Source organism: Mus caroli, unplaced genomic scaffold (assembly GCF_978045245.1).
Source record: "Mus caroli unplaced genomic scaffold, Mus_caroli_1 scaffold_12, whole genome shotgun sequence".
NCBI classification, from domain to species: Eukaryota; Metazoa; Chordata; class Mammalia; order Rodentia; family Muridae; genus Mus; species Mus caroli.
In genome coordinates, this window is record NW_028227267.1 from 13,992,120 (window position 1) to 14,006,920 (window position 14,801).

At 43.5% G+C, this 14,801-nt stretch overlaps 1 pseudogene; it reads right to left on the reverse strand.

The window, feature by feature from the left end:
- Nucleotides 1-14,176: 14,176 nt before the first annotated feature.
- On the reverse strand, nucleotides 14,177-14,590 carry LOC147001650 (histone H3.3A-like; annotated as a pseudogene).
- Between the last annotated feature and the right edge of the window lie 211 nt (nucleotides 14,591-14,801).

Here is a 14,801-nt window from a genome sequence, read left to right on the forward strand (position 1 = left end):
GAAGATTCTGGTTTCTCCATGGTTCTTGTGTGACAGGGAAGAGGGGGACATTAAAAGGAAGAAAATAATGAGGGCTACGTGCATCTTAGTTTCATTTGGGATTTGCTTGGACTTTCTTTGGATGAGAATGCATGGATGAGGCTGCTGATCCAAGCCAGGCACGGTCCTAGTCCACCTGAAGGCTAAACGAAGATTGGTGCAAATTCAAGTCAGCCTGGACCATGTGGTGATTTCAAGGCCAGCTAGGCTACAGAGCAAGACATTGTCTTTAAAAAAAAAATACACAAAGAAAGAAAAGAAAAAAATCTGATTCAAACAAAGCAGCCGCGTCGGTGCTGTCGACGGGGTCAGGTAATGAAGCACTTGTGTTTGCGGCTCTTGCGGAGGCTGGGAGTCTTGGTCCCCCACTGAAACTACTTGTAATTCTTCTGGCCTCTGTAGGCACCAACACCCATGCACACACGCAGATGATTACAAATAAATCTTACAGAAGAAAACATGAAAATATCAGTGTCTCACACCTGTCATCCCAGCAAGTGAGAGGCTGAGGCAAGAAGACTCCTATGAGTTTGAAGCCAATTTTGCTACAAAGCTTTAGTCTTAAAACAGACAAAATAAAACAAAAAGTGGGGTGGTAGTGGTATGCTTTTAATCTCAGCAGAGGCAGAGGTTCGAGGCCTGACTTGTCTACAGAGTGAGTTCAGGACAGCCAGGAGCTACACATAGAAACCTTGTCTCAAAATAACAATAAAATAATAATAACAACAAAACCAATAAACCAAACCATTGTGCATCTATCTGGGATTCCAGAAAGCAAACATACTTTTCTGTCATCTGTGTGTAGGCTGATGCTAAGTTTCCCCTGTGCTAATGGAGCTTATCTGTACTTAATGTGGCCTTGGGAAGGTCCAGAAGGAGAGTTCCAGGGTCGGCCTTCATAGCACCTAAGTTACAAAACAGGCCGCAGACCTGCGGCTTGGTAAGCGGTGTTCGGGTTGAGCTGCAGCTCACAGGTGCTTCCTCAGCCTGGTGCTATTGGGCAGAGTACCTCTTTTATTATTAATTAATTAATTAATTAATTTTCTAGAGGAGGACTCACTACATAACCCCACATGTCTTGGAACTCAATATGTAGACCAAGCTGTCCCTGCCTCCTGAGACCAGAAACTCAAGGCAGTGTGTTTCTTTTATAGCTGTATACAACTTTTTTTTGTTGTTGATTAATTTTGGTACTGAGAAAAGAATCCTATATTTTAGGCTACATTCACCTTTTTCTTTTATTTTTTAATTTTGAGATAAGGTCTTACTAAATTACAAGGCAGCCCTTCAACTCACTCTGTAGCCCAGGCAGACTTTAAATTTGATTCTTCTGCTTCCGTCTCCTGAATAGCAGTGCTGAAATCCGGGCCTGTCATACTAGACCCCACTCATAGTGAGTCTCTTGAGGCTTAGCTGTACCACATTCTCTTTGCTCTTCTCCCCACAAATCCTTGGGCTGACCTCAGTCAAGGACATTGCAGCAGTGAAAACCGCTGATCCCCAACACCACCCTACCTATATATGTGACATCCAGGGGACACAAAATATAATTTCTGCATGTTGGGCTTGTACTGCATTCTCTTGGGTATTGATGTCCCTCATTGCTATCTGTAAGAGCAAGGAACTCAAAATTAAAGGTGGATGATATCCTAATGGGGTAACCACATAATTTGAATCAAACATCAGGTTCTAAAGAACTGAGGCATACACAGAAGGCAGGCTGGAAGATATAATTAGATGCTAAAATATTGGAATTTCCAAGTCATGTTTATGAGTTTTGGCAGTGTTTCTTAACAGTCACCTGAGAAACTTTAAAAACTATCTACACACCTACGCCCCACCTGTTAGATTATGATTCAGGTCAGGGCTAATGCTAATGCTTGTGACTCTAGGGAAAGGCTCACTGGGTGTTTTTGATATGCACCACTGACTGAGAACCTCAGGCAGCTCGATCAGTCAGAATCCGCGAAGGGCCCAGAAAATTCAAGACCTGATGATCATCATGAGTTCTCTGCATGAACAGCCAGTTTTCTGAGTGGAGTTTGAGCATACGGAGTCTCCTGGGGGATCTGCGAATCCCTGAGCTTCTATCCCATGACCTAGCACTTTTTTCCCCACACAGTGCAGCTGTGTTTCAGTATGGGTTTTGCAATCTGGTGGCCTGAACTAGAACCCTGGCTTTTAACATTAGCTATGTGGCTTGGAAAAGAGCATTAGCCTCAGTGCGTCCTGCCCATGTTTCCTCCATCATAAGGAGAGAGAGGCTCCGAGAAAGCTCATCGGGTAAAGGAGCTAGCTGCTAAGTCTGATAACCCAAGTTGGATCCTCAGAACCCACATGATAAAAAGAACTGACGCCTGAAGGTTGTTCACCGGCTTCAAGTCAGTGTGTGACACACACACACACACACACACACACACACACACACACACACACACAGAGAGAGAGAGAGAGAGAGAGAGAGAGAGAGAGAGAGAGAGTTTTCACGAAGCTTAGTAAATATCTCAGGATTTAATAGAATCCCTTCCTGTCTCCCACCCCAGAATTGCTTTGTGTTTGTGGGAGCAGAGATTTGCTGGGAAAGAAAGGACATGATAAAGGACATGATTAGAATTTAGGGACCCAGCCCAGGCTGAGCTGCTAGTCAGCTTCTTCATTTCTTCCCTAGGGGCCAAGGAAGATCTTGTTCAAACTTGAGCAGCTCCAGCAGCATCAGGACTCCCAGACACTGCAAACAGGAAGTAAGAGCCCCACTGGCCAGTTGAGCAATGAGGCTGCTAACAGTCTGCAGATTCTTTCTCAGCGCCACCTCTACCCTCCGCTGTCTCGTCCTGAAGCTCTAACTACCTCCCCAACAACTGTTTTAGGGCTCTCGATCCTGATTTAGTCCTTCATTCTGGGAAGAACTTACCGAACTATTTGTAGCCCTATTTTACAGTATTAAAAGCAGAGGCACAGAGACCCTGCCGATCCTGCGGGTAGCAAATATAACTGCAAGTGCAGAGTCAGGCTCGAACTCAGGCAGCTGGCTCCAGAGTCTGTGAGCCAAATGTAAGGAGAGCACACCCAGTCACCGGCTAAAAGAACAACTTCACCCCGATAAAGCAACCTCAGCCTTTTTTGCCGAAATCTAGTTTCACCGAGGCGGTTTCCGTTTTCACCAGAATCCTTCCTTTTGAAATCTCCTGTGGCCAATTCAATGATCAGAACTCAACTTGATTTCCATACACGCTGTGTCTTTCCCAAGCCAGCACCCTACAGCAGCCACACCCCTGCACACTCATTCCCATTGAGTGCACTTTCCTTCCTAGCAGGAAACATCTGAGCTCTTCCTTCAACAGACACGGCGTGAAGTTACAGAGGAGTGTTTGAGTGACTAGCTCTGCTGAAATGCAGTTCATACACTCTACAATTCATCCATTTAAAGCATACAACTTGGTGGTTCTTAGCATATTTACAGAGTTGGGCAACATAACAACCAATTTAGTGCATTTTCATCACTTCACAGAGAAAACCTGAACCAATGAGTCAACTGCTTCCTTTCCCTTCCTAGGTCCACAGCCCTAGGTAGCCTCTTACTTACTTTCTGTCCCTGTGGGTTTGCCAATCTCAGCCACTTCACAGAACTATATAAAACACAGCCTTGCCTCTTTCTGTGAGCACCATGCTTTCAAGTTTCACCCGTCCTGTAGCATGTGTCAATATTGCTTAGTTTTAAATAACAAATTGGAAGAAAAGATGGTTTAGGATCCTTTGTGATCTTGCAGTCACACTGCGATTCAGCAAACATCTCTTTACTTCCTTCTTCCCTCCCTCCTTCCTTCTTTTCTTCTCTTCTCCTCCTTTCTTCTTCTCCACCAGGTTCTATTCTTTTTTGAGACATAGTCTAGCTATGTGGTTGAGGCTGACTAGGAACTCACATTGTAGCTTAGGTTGACTTTCAATTCAGGATCCTTCTGCTCCTGCCTCCCAAGTACCGGGTCTTTCATTCATCTCTCTCTCTCTCTCTCTCTCTCTCTCTCTCTCTCTATATATATATATATATATATATATATATATATATATATATATATATATGTGTGTGTGTGTGTGTGTGTGTGTGTGTGTGTGTATACATACATATATATATATACTTTTATTGTATACTGTACTTTTATTTCACATGTGTGAATCTTTTGCCTACATGCATGTAAGTGTTCCTAACATGCGCATGATGTACCCACGGAGCCTAGAAGAGAGTGTCAGCTCTGAAACGGAAACAGATGGCTGTGAGCTCTCTGGAAACCAAACTTGGGTCCCTTGCAAAAGCATCTCCTAAGTAAGGGGCTACAGTGCATTCTTTTCCTTCTGCTCCTCCTGCTCCTCCTGCTCCTCCTGCTCCTCCTGCTCCTCCTGCTCCTCCTGCTTCTCCTGCTCCTCCTGCTCCTCCTGCTCCTCCTGCTCCTCCTGCTCCTCCTGCTCCTCCTGCTCCTCCTGCTCCTCCTCCTCCTCCTGCTTCTCCTGCTTCTCCTCCTCCTCCTCCTCCTGCTCCTCCTCCTCCTGCTCCTCCTCCTCCTCTCTCTCTCTTAGTACATATATGCCAGGCATTCTTAGACACTGGGGTAGTCAAGCTCCTTGTTAGCTCCTTGTGGTTAAGGAGCTAACCTGAGAAAGGAAAGAGAACCACGACTGCAATCTAATGAGATGATAATTGCAATAAAAGTATGTATAAAATGCAAAGTGCACGACCATAAGATAATAGAGCTCTTCATTCTGTTTTGGGAGTCAAGAAAGATTTACAGAGGAGATAATATTTCACTTAGTTCTTTAAAGAAGTACAAAATTTGCCAAATAAAGAAGAAAAGGGCCCAGGGAAGACCATGGAGGTATTAAGAAGCAAGGTGTTCTCAAGAAATGCAAATAGTCTGTCGTGGCAGACCCAAGAATCTGAGCGAGTGGCGATAGGTAGAGAATGCAGATGTAGGTAAAGGAGCTGGTGGGATCAGGTGGGTGACTGTCCTTACGAGGACTGGTGCTCTACAGCGCACACCATCCCCTCGAGCTTAAATGCAATGGCTTCTGTCTTAAGACATAAGACACCCTCAAGCGGCACCTATTGGTCTTCTCTCCTCCTGATAAGCCCATAGTCACAGGGTCAGCACCTGTGAGAGCTCTCCTTCCTCCAGGAAGTTCCTAGTCAAACATTTTGGGTATCACATCTTGTTTTCAGATATGATTTTTTTCAAAGTCTTGAAAGCTAACTAAGGACCAGGTGCCATGCCTTTCTTTCCTTGTGTGCTTGCACATGCATGCTTGTGCTTGTCACAGAATTCATGGGAAATCACAAGACAACTCATGACAGTCAGTTCTCTTCTCTCCCAATGTGGATACCAGGGATTGAACACAAGTCTTGGCAAGAAGGCCCTTTTACTCACTGAGCCATTCTGCTGGCTTTTAATTTTTATTAACTCAGAGTTCCTATTCTGTTGTAAAAAGAACTATACAAGTAAAATAATCTCATAGTATTCATTGTTAACATCTCTGGCTTGGGAGGGGGGTCCTTTTCAATTTAACCATCTCTACTTGATTTTGAATATTTGGCCCCCAAAGCCAGGTATTAAATTATCCTTTCTTGTTTCTAACCTAAACTTTCTCTAAAGACATCTTACTCATGCTCAGGCTAAAATCACCACCAACAGATGACTCACAGTCCTTGCCAGACTTCCAAAAGGCAGTCCCTCATTTTCTGTTGTCTACTTGGCACCCTGGTTGATCGGCACACAGAGCCACCCCAAATCCAGCTTTCGTTGTTTTCAGTTCCATTGGAGACTTCTTCCATTGGTCTCTGGCACAAAAGTCCACATAAAGAAGAAAATAAAGTCACACAATTATGCAAGCCAGAAATCTTGCCGTCAGCTCTCTGCTCCTATCTCCTAATCTTATCTATTACAAAATCCTAGGGATTTGCCCAATAGCTCTTGAAGTCTTCCATTCCTTTGTTTTGAACAGGGTCTTATGTAGTCTAGGCTAGTCTTGAATTCACGGTACAGCTGAACATTCTCCTGCTTCTGCCTCCCAAGTGCTGGGATTACAGGCATGTGCCACCATGCCTGCCTTCTCTCCATCTGCACCCCATCATTAGCTGAGGCCAAGCTGCTCTCAGTCAGCTCTTGTCTGCTGGATGTCACAGCCTCCCATGCTCTTTCCTCCACTGCTCACTTAAACAGCAGAAGAACCTGAATGTGAATTTTCCTAATGACTGCTTTTGCTCTTCCCAGCTCCCTACTTCTGACTCAGTACCCGCCCTCCTTCCTAACCCCCTCTTCCTCCTCCTGTCTTAGTATCAACCCCCAGCTACTGTGGTTCTTGCATTCGATGCTTCCTCTTTCTGGGACATTCTTCGTGACATTCCAAGGTTTTTATTCATACTTCCAAGATTATTATTTTTTTCTCTCCCCCCCCTTTTTTTTGGGGGGGGGTAAGAGTTCAAGACAGGGTTTCTCTGTGTAGCCCTGGCTATTCTGGAACTCAATCTGTAGACCAGGCTGGCCTCAAACTCACAGAGATCCACCTGCCCTTGTCTCTTGAGTGCTGGGATTAAAGGTGTGCACTACTACTGTCCTACATCCAAGATTAATTTTTCTAGGCTACTTGTACCTACACAAAACCCTCTTTTATTGTGTCCATAGTTTTACTGAGCCATGTCCCCCTCTCTAATGCACTAGTCACTGTTTTAATGTTTTAGTTGCTATATCATCAGCTGATTAATGTGTGTGCTTTTCTCCCACCAAATTATATACTTCACAAGGTCAAGTACACTGAATATGGCAGACAGCTAATATCTATTAAATAAATGCATTCTGATGTAGATGATACTTTAAAAAATAATTGTATTCATTTTCTACACATAATTCTATCCTCTTTCTTAATTATTTTATCACTAGCTTTTTCCTTTAGCATAAGAAGTCTCTCTATGTCAGGCTTAGTGGCACACACTTCTAATTCCAGTACTTGGAAGGCAGAAGCAGGCAGTATATGTGAGCTTCAGGGCAGCCTGGTCTACATAGTGAGTCCCAAGACAGCCAGGGCTATGTAGAGAGACCTTTTTCTCAAAACACAAAACAAAACAAACAAAAAAGAAAGATTTGTCCAAGCCGAGTACACACAGCATAGTTGATTATAACACTCATTCAATTCCACTGATTCGTGGAGATACAGCAGCCTTTCTGAGGCGTCCTAGGTAAAGCATGTGACAGTTCTTTGTAAATATCTATGCATGAGACACTATCATTTGCATTTCAAAGGAAATGTGCTTCACTCCTTTCTCAGGCCATCCCCACCCTGCTTTCTCCTGCTTTGCCCCCACCCTACCTTTCCCCTTCCTCCACCTTTCTCCTTGCTTCCCCCCACCCCCCACCCTTCTCCTGCTTTCCTTTTTTTTTTTTTTTTTTTTTTTGGTGCCCTTACTCTGCTACTCTGCTTGATGACCCGGTAAGTCTAAAATAACTCAGTAACTTTAATGTCTTACTATCCAAGGATCGATCTCTCTTCTTGTGGGTGTGTGTTGCTGAAAAAAAGTTCCAACACGATGGCACACACACCTATAACCTCAGCATTCCTGAGGCAAAGCCAAGAAGAAAATCAAGAGTTCTAGGCCATCCTGGACTCCACAAGACTCTACCTAAAACCAAAACAACCTCTACTCAATACTACATAAAATTCTGCTAAAAGGCGGGCATCCTCAGCCCAGTAATGGTGTGGGCTGTGCTTCTTTCTGGTGTTACCGCACCTCTGCCTTTCTACTTGCTTTCCTCTCTCTTGTTTTTGTTTGTGTTTCTTGTGCCCTTGTTCTGCTTGATGATCCGGGAAGGCTTAAAAACTCATTAACTTTAAAGTCTTACTAATGCAAGTACCTCTCTCTCTCTCTCTCTCTCTCTCTCTCTCTCTCTCTCTCTCTCTCTCTCTCTCTCTCTCTGTGTGTGTGTGTGTATGTGTGTTGCTGAAAAAATAAAAAGCCAGGCATGATGGTTTGGGATCTTAAAGGGAACTCAAAATTTTTTGATTCATTGATTCCTCTTTTACCTACTCACGCAACATTTATGGGATTGGTCAAGGGCTGGGCACTCTGCTGTATACTGGGTAGAGCAATGAACAACCTTGCAGAGCTAAAAGTCAAGCGAGAGAACAGACAAACCAATAAATGGAAGACGTTGAGCACCTCAGCGTGAGGAAGACATACAAAATGGGCACGGAGGGCTGAGAGAACAGATTGGAGGACATCACCTGGAATGGAGCACTGAGGGACCAACACAGGGAGGAGAAATGGCATTCTGAACTGATGGAGCATTGTGTACAAAGGTGAAGAAGGGAGCATGGAAGATCCAGGGATGGCAGCCCAGGGGGCTAGGACATGGGCCAGCACTGCAGAGGAGGTTTGGTTGAAGGAATGAGCTATTAGGATCGTGAAGGCCTAGAGGACTCTGCTACATGAAGGGATTTATGGCAGGGAGTCCATCTAAGAGCTTGAAGCAGTCTGATTGTTGGGCTTCGATGAGTCTATGGGCAGGCAAAACCAGTTTGGGGACTATTTCAATTAGCCTCAAGGGAACTGCTAAGGAGGTGAATCATCCCTGTGGGGTATGAGGGGGAGGCTGTTACAGTACAGATAAAGGAGATTTGTGGAGATACAGCAGTCTTGATACTGACTCAGAGTGGGAGGAGGGGCTCTAGCTTTTTCTTTAGAATCCTTACTTTAGACAGATAAGGACATTATATTATTTTACAGGTGAGATACTTAGGCTCCACTGTAGGTGGTCTCCTGGAAGTCATATCTAAGTAGGTGGTTGGTCCAAGAAGAGTTATCACTGGTGGAGTTGGGAGGACCAGTCTCTCAGGAAAGCTGACATGGTTAATGACCTCTACCTGCCCACCTAATTGGAGAACTTCTCCAACATCATGATCACAAAGCCTTGCTGCTACCTAAGCTTGCATAGCCTATGCTTGTCTCTGAAATATCTGGGGTCATTTCAGCCTTGTGACTATGGCTCTGACTCCAGGAGTTCTTCAAAGCCTCCTGTCATGAGATTCACTGTCAGGAAATTAGTGGATGAGATTCTGGTATGTATACTGAGATCAACAGATGTTGGCTCTAGTTGCCTTGTGATTTCCTAAAACTGAAAAGTTAAGAGTGTTTCAGCAGATCACATGCACTTACTAGATAAGCAGATTCTAGCAAGCAGGCTGCAGAAATGCAGCTTTGAGGAGAACTGTAGCTAGTGTCTTCTCATCCCATCCTCCAAATCCATCCTTTCTGTGGTCTCCCAGTTGCCCAAACTCTTTTCACTTATCAGCAGGCATATCTATCTATCTATCTATCTATCTATCTATCTATCTATCTATCTATCTATCTACCTACCTATCTACCTTCATTCTTCTCTCATATGTTACATTCCAACCACATTTCCCCTCCCTCCTTTTCTCCTCCTAGACCCCACCCTCATCCTCCAATCCATTTCTCCTCTGTTTCCCTTCAGAAAAGGGCAGACCTCCCAGGGATATCAACCAAATATGACTTATCAAGTTGCAATAAGACTAGGTGCCACCCTCATATTAAGGCTGGACAAGGCAGTCCAGTATGAGGAAAAGGGTCCCAAAGCCAGCAAAAGAGTCAGAGACAGTACTGGTTCCCACTTTTAGGAGTCTCACAAGATGACCAAGCTACACAACCATAACATATATGCAAAGGAGCTAGCCCAGACATATACAGGCTCCCTGGTTGTTGGTTCAGTCTCTGTGGGCCCCTGTGAAACTAGGTTAGTTGATTCTGTGGCTTTTCTTCTGTGTCCTTGACCTCTCTGGCTCCTACAATCCTTCCTTCCCTCCTCTGCAGGATCCCTGAGCTCTGCCTAATGCTTGGCTGTGGTACTCTACATATGATCCCATTAGTTGCTGAATGAAGTCTCCCTGGTTTCTTTGATGACAATTCTGCTAGGATCTGGTCCCAGCACACTCTGCAGGTAGGACAAACTGTAAGTTGCAGGCTTTGTGGCTGGATTGTGTCCCAGTTTCTCTGCTTGTGGTCTTGCCAGGTTACAGAAGATGGCTAGTTCAGGCTCCGTATCCCATGTTACTAGGAACCTTTGCTAGGGTTACTCTCAGAGATTCCATGGAATCCATGTACTAGGTTTCCACCTGCCCCCAAATCCAGTCATTTCTCCCAGTTATTTTCTTCCTCTCTCCCCTCCACCTGTTCTTCCTGTTCCCAACTTCACATGTCCCCGGTCCACCTTCAAATTTTATTCTGTTTCCCCTTCCCTGGGAGATCTTTGCGTACCCCCCTCAATCCCTCCTTGTTACTTAGCCTCTCTGGGTCTGTGGATTGTAGCATGACATTTCTTTTTACTTTACAGGCAATATCCACTTATAAGTGAGTACATAGCAATGTTTGTCTGACTGGGTCTGGGCTACCTCACTCAGAATGATTTTTTTCTAGTTCCATCCATTTGCCTGCAATTTTCAAGATGTCATTTTTGTTGTTGTTGTTTTTTGAAACAGGATTTCTATGCATAGCCTTGGCTGTCGTAGAATTCCCTCTCTAGACCAGACTGGCCTTGAACTCACAGAGATCCACTTGCCTCTGTTTCCCAGGTGCTGGAACTAACTAAAGGTGTGCACCCCCAACCCCACCCCAGTGATATCATTGTTTTTAACAGCTAAATAATACTCCATTGCATAAATTTACCACATTTTCTTTACCCATTCTTTAGTTGAGGGATATCTAGGTTGTTTCCAGTTTCTGGCTGTTATGATTATGAATAAAGCTGCTATGAACATATTCGAGCAAGTATCCCTGTGATAGGATGGAGTGTCCTTTGGTTATATGTCAAGGAGTGGTATAGCTGAGTCTTGAGGTAGATTGAGTTCCAATTTTCTGAGAAACTGCTATATTGATTTACAAAGTGAATGTACATGCTTACCCTCCCACCAGCAGTGGAGGAGCTCCCCTCGTCTACACCCTCGCCAGCATGAGCTGTCACTTCTTGTGTTTCTGACAGGTGTGAGATAGAATCTCAAGGTCATTTTGATTTTTATTTCTCTGCTGGCTAAGGAAGTTGAACATTTCTTTAAGTGTTTCTTGGCCATTTGAGATTCCTCTGCTGAGAATTCTGTGTTTAGATCTGTATTCCATTTTTAACTGAATTACTTAGTTTGTTGATGTCTGCTTTTTAAGTTCTTTATATATTTTAGATATTAGCCCTCTGTCGATGTAGAATTTGTGAAGATCTTTTCCCCTTCTGTACTACAGAGCTGTAGTAATAAAAACCACATGATACTGGCATAAAAACAGACAGGTTGATCAGTGGAATTGAATGGAAAACCCAGACATACATCCACACACCTGTGGATGCCTGTTTTTTTTTTTTTTTTTTTTTTTTTTTTTAATGAAGAAGCCATACATATACAATAGAAAAAAAGAAGCATCTTCAACAAATGGTGCCGGTGCAACTGGATGTCGGCATGGAGAAGAATGCAAATAGGCCCATACGTGTTACCCTGCACAAAACTCAAGTCCAAGTGGATCAAAGACCTCAGTATAAAACCAGAGACATGAACCTAATAAAGGAGAAGGTAGGGGAGTTTTGAATACATTGGCACAGAAGAAAGCTTCCGGAACAACCGATAGCAGTCACTAAGATCAACAATGAATTCGTAGGATCTCACGAAACTGAAGACCTTCTGTAAAGCAAAGACCATTGTCAACAGGGAAAGGTCATCACACCATTCTCACTCTCCACTGGGATGTGGTCACTCTTGCCATTCCTGGCCCCAGAATATTATCAAAAGTGTCCCAGAATGCTCCAAGGTAGAAGGCATCAAAAGTTCTCTCCAAGTCTCCCAAGTCAAGACCTTCTTCCGTACCTCTCTGAGCCTTTTCTCTCTCTTTGACTGATATCTCTCATGGCTGAGGAAACAGGAGAAACAACAGAATGGAGACATTTTGGCAAGCATTTATCTAAAGCAGTAGTTTTAGCCAGGCATGGTGGTACTATGAGGTTCAGGAATCGCCACACAGACCACATGAACACCCATCTCAGTTAAGCAATAATACTTTATGGAATGCACGCTCCAAGACTGATTGTTCAGGACTCGGGAACCTAAATGTGGTACAGGTCTGTTCTCAGAGCAGGCTTTTTATATGAAAAATAAGATTCAAAAGTTCAGAAGGCAAGGGTGGAGGCAGTACTACATTTTGGATCCTAGACAAAGTATTACCAGCTAACCTTTAAGCTGACCAGTTATAAGTGAGATAAGAGGGGTGGTGGGCAAGTGAATAGGGGAGTTTCAGACACTGAGATAGCAGAGACTGAGAATTACACCCATCCCATTATGACCCTTTAGGAGGAATTTTCAGTGTCAGCTATGGATAATTACTTCTGGGAAGTGGAGCCTGAGAACCTGAATTTAATTTCACCTTATAAGCAAAATAGAGACTGAATACAAAATGGCTACAGTTATGTTAAAAGGAGCAGGCCTCAACAGTACATGCCTATAATCTCAGCACTTTCAAGGCAGAGGCAGGAAGATCAGGAGCTCAAGGACATTGGTGCATGCCTTTAAGCCAGGACTCAAGAAGTAGAGGCAGGTGAATTTCTATAAGTTCTTGTTTCCCCTAGTCTACATAGAGAGTTATGAGCTAGCCAAGGCTACATACTCAGACACCCCACATACACTAAATAAATTAACAAAAAAGCCATCAATTCTTCAAGTATGATTCTCAAATTGGTAACGTCTGTATCACCTGTCACTTAGTACAAATTATGATATTCTACCAGAGATAAGTTAAAAACGCTAGAGATGAGGTTCAGCAATCTGTATAGTTTAACAACCCTGAAGGATACTTTGTCACAGTGTCAAGTTTGAGAACCATTGTTCTAGACTTCAATTCTCAGACATTGATAGTATGCAGCCCAGCCACTTAAAGCGCTTCATCCGATCTTAGTCAAAAGGTTGAGCATCAGTGTACCACCTGGGAAGCTCATTAAACATAACTTGGTTTAAAAAACAAACAAACAAACAAACAAACAAACAAAAAACCAAAACCGGAATGGAGCCAGGCAGTGATGACTCATGCCTTTAATCCCAGCACTTGGGAGGCAGAGGCAGGTGGATTTCTGAGTTCGAGGCCAGCCTGGTCTACAGAGTGAGTTCCAGGACAGCCAGGGCCACACAGAGAAACCTTGTCTAAAAAAGCAAAGCAAAGCAAAGCAAAACAAAGCAAAGCAAAGCAAAGCAAAGCAAAGCAAAGCAAAGCAAAGCAAAGCAAAGCAAAGCAAAGCAAAGCAAAGCAAAGCAAAGCAAAACAAAACAAAACATGAACAACAACCTGGTAGGCTATAGAGGTGGCTCAGTGGTTAAGAATACTGACTGCCTTTCCAGAGGTCTAAAGTTCAATTCCTAGCATCTCCATCGCTAACAGCCATAATAACTCTAGTTCCAAGGGATCTAACCCCTTTCCTAGCCTTTTTTGAGCACTGTATACATATGGTAAGAAGAAATACATGCAAGCAGAACACTCATACGTGAAATATTTTTATTAAAAAAAAACTGGATTGGTATCTGGGATACTGTATTTTGATTAACTTCTTTTTTTTATAGTTTAATGTATTTTAACTTACAGGAACAGCACAGAAGACAGACAACATTAAAAACATGTACTTGTATGTAGGACAACTCAGCTAGAAAAGTATAGTGAATGGATGGAATCTACTGTGTGATAAAAATGCTACAAACACCATTTAGTTGCTGTCAATAAGAAATTTACTTATTTTTAAAAAATCCAAATGCAGGCATTGTCCAGAAAATTTTAACAGGTTTATTTATAATTGTTATAAAGTTGAACTGTTGAAATGTGTTCACTGAAACATTTTGCTTGCATTAATGCTTTACATCTTGCATTTATATTAAAAATTCACACACAAATGAACGTGGAGAAACGCCAATACCTGATTCTGTCTCCTATGTCTCCACTCGCAATCATATACTTAGGTACCTTTGACCCCATGGAAAAAATATCTAACATTCAGAACTACTGATAACAGGAAGATGAGGAAAAAAAAATTTTTTTTGAGAATGAAATGTTTCCCCTCATAGTGGACTCTTAAGCAGGTTCTCCGTGTGTGTGGCGTGCTAGCTGGGTATCTTTTGGCACAATTGTTATATGTTTGGCATGGATAGCACACAGATTGGTATCTTCAAAAAGGCCAACCAGATAGGCCTCACTTGCCTCCTGCAAAGCACCAATAGCTGCACTCTGGAAGCGCAGATCTGTTTTGAAGTCCTGAGCAATTTCTCGCACCAGACGCTGAAAGGGGAGCTTGCGGATCAGAAGTTCAGTGGACTTCTGATGGATAGCGTCTGATTTCATGGAGTGCCACAGTACCGGGCCTGTAACGATGAGGTTTCTTCACCCCTCCAGTACAGGGCGCACTCTTGCGAGTGGCTTTTGTAGCCAGTTGTTTCTGGGTGGTTTACCACCGGTGGATTTGCGGTCAGTCTGCTTTGTACGAGCCATGGTATGGGCACCTTCTTGCTTACCCCGATTCTCCTTTGGCTGGAGCTCGGCAAGCAAGAGGCAGCGTCGGCGCTGCGAAGTCTGCGAACACCTTGATTAACTTCTTTAGGTAATTCAGATATTCTTATAGGGCTGAGAATGGTTAATATATTAACTCTTATTACCTGAACCTCAAGGTGGTGGAGTCGGGGACCAGACAGAAGGGCTGTGG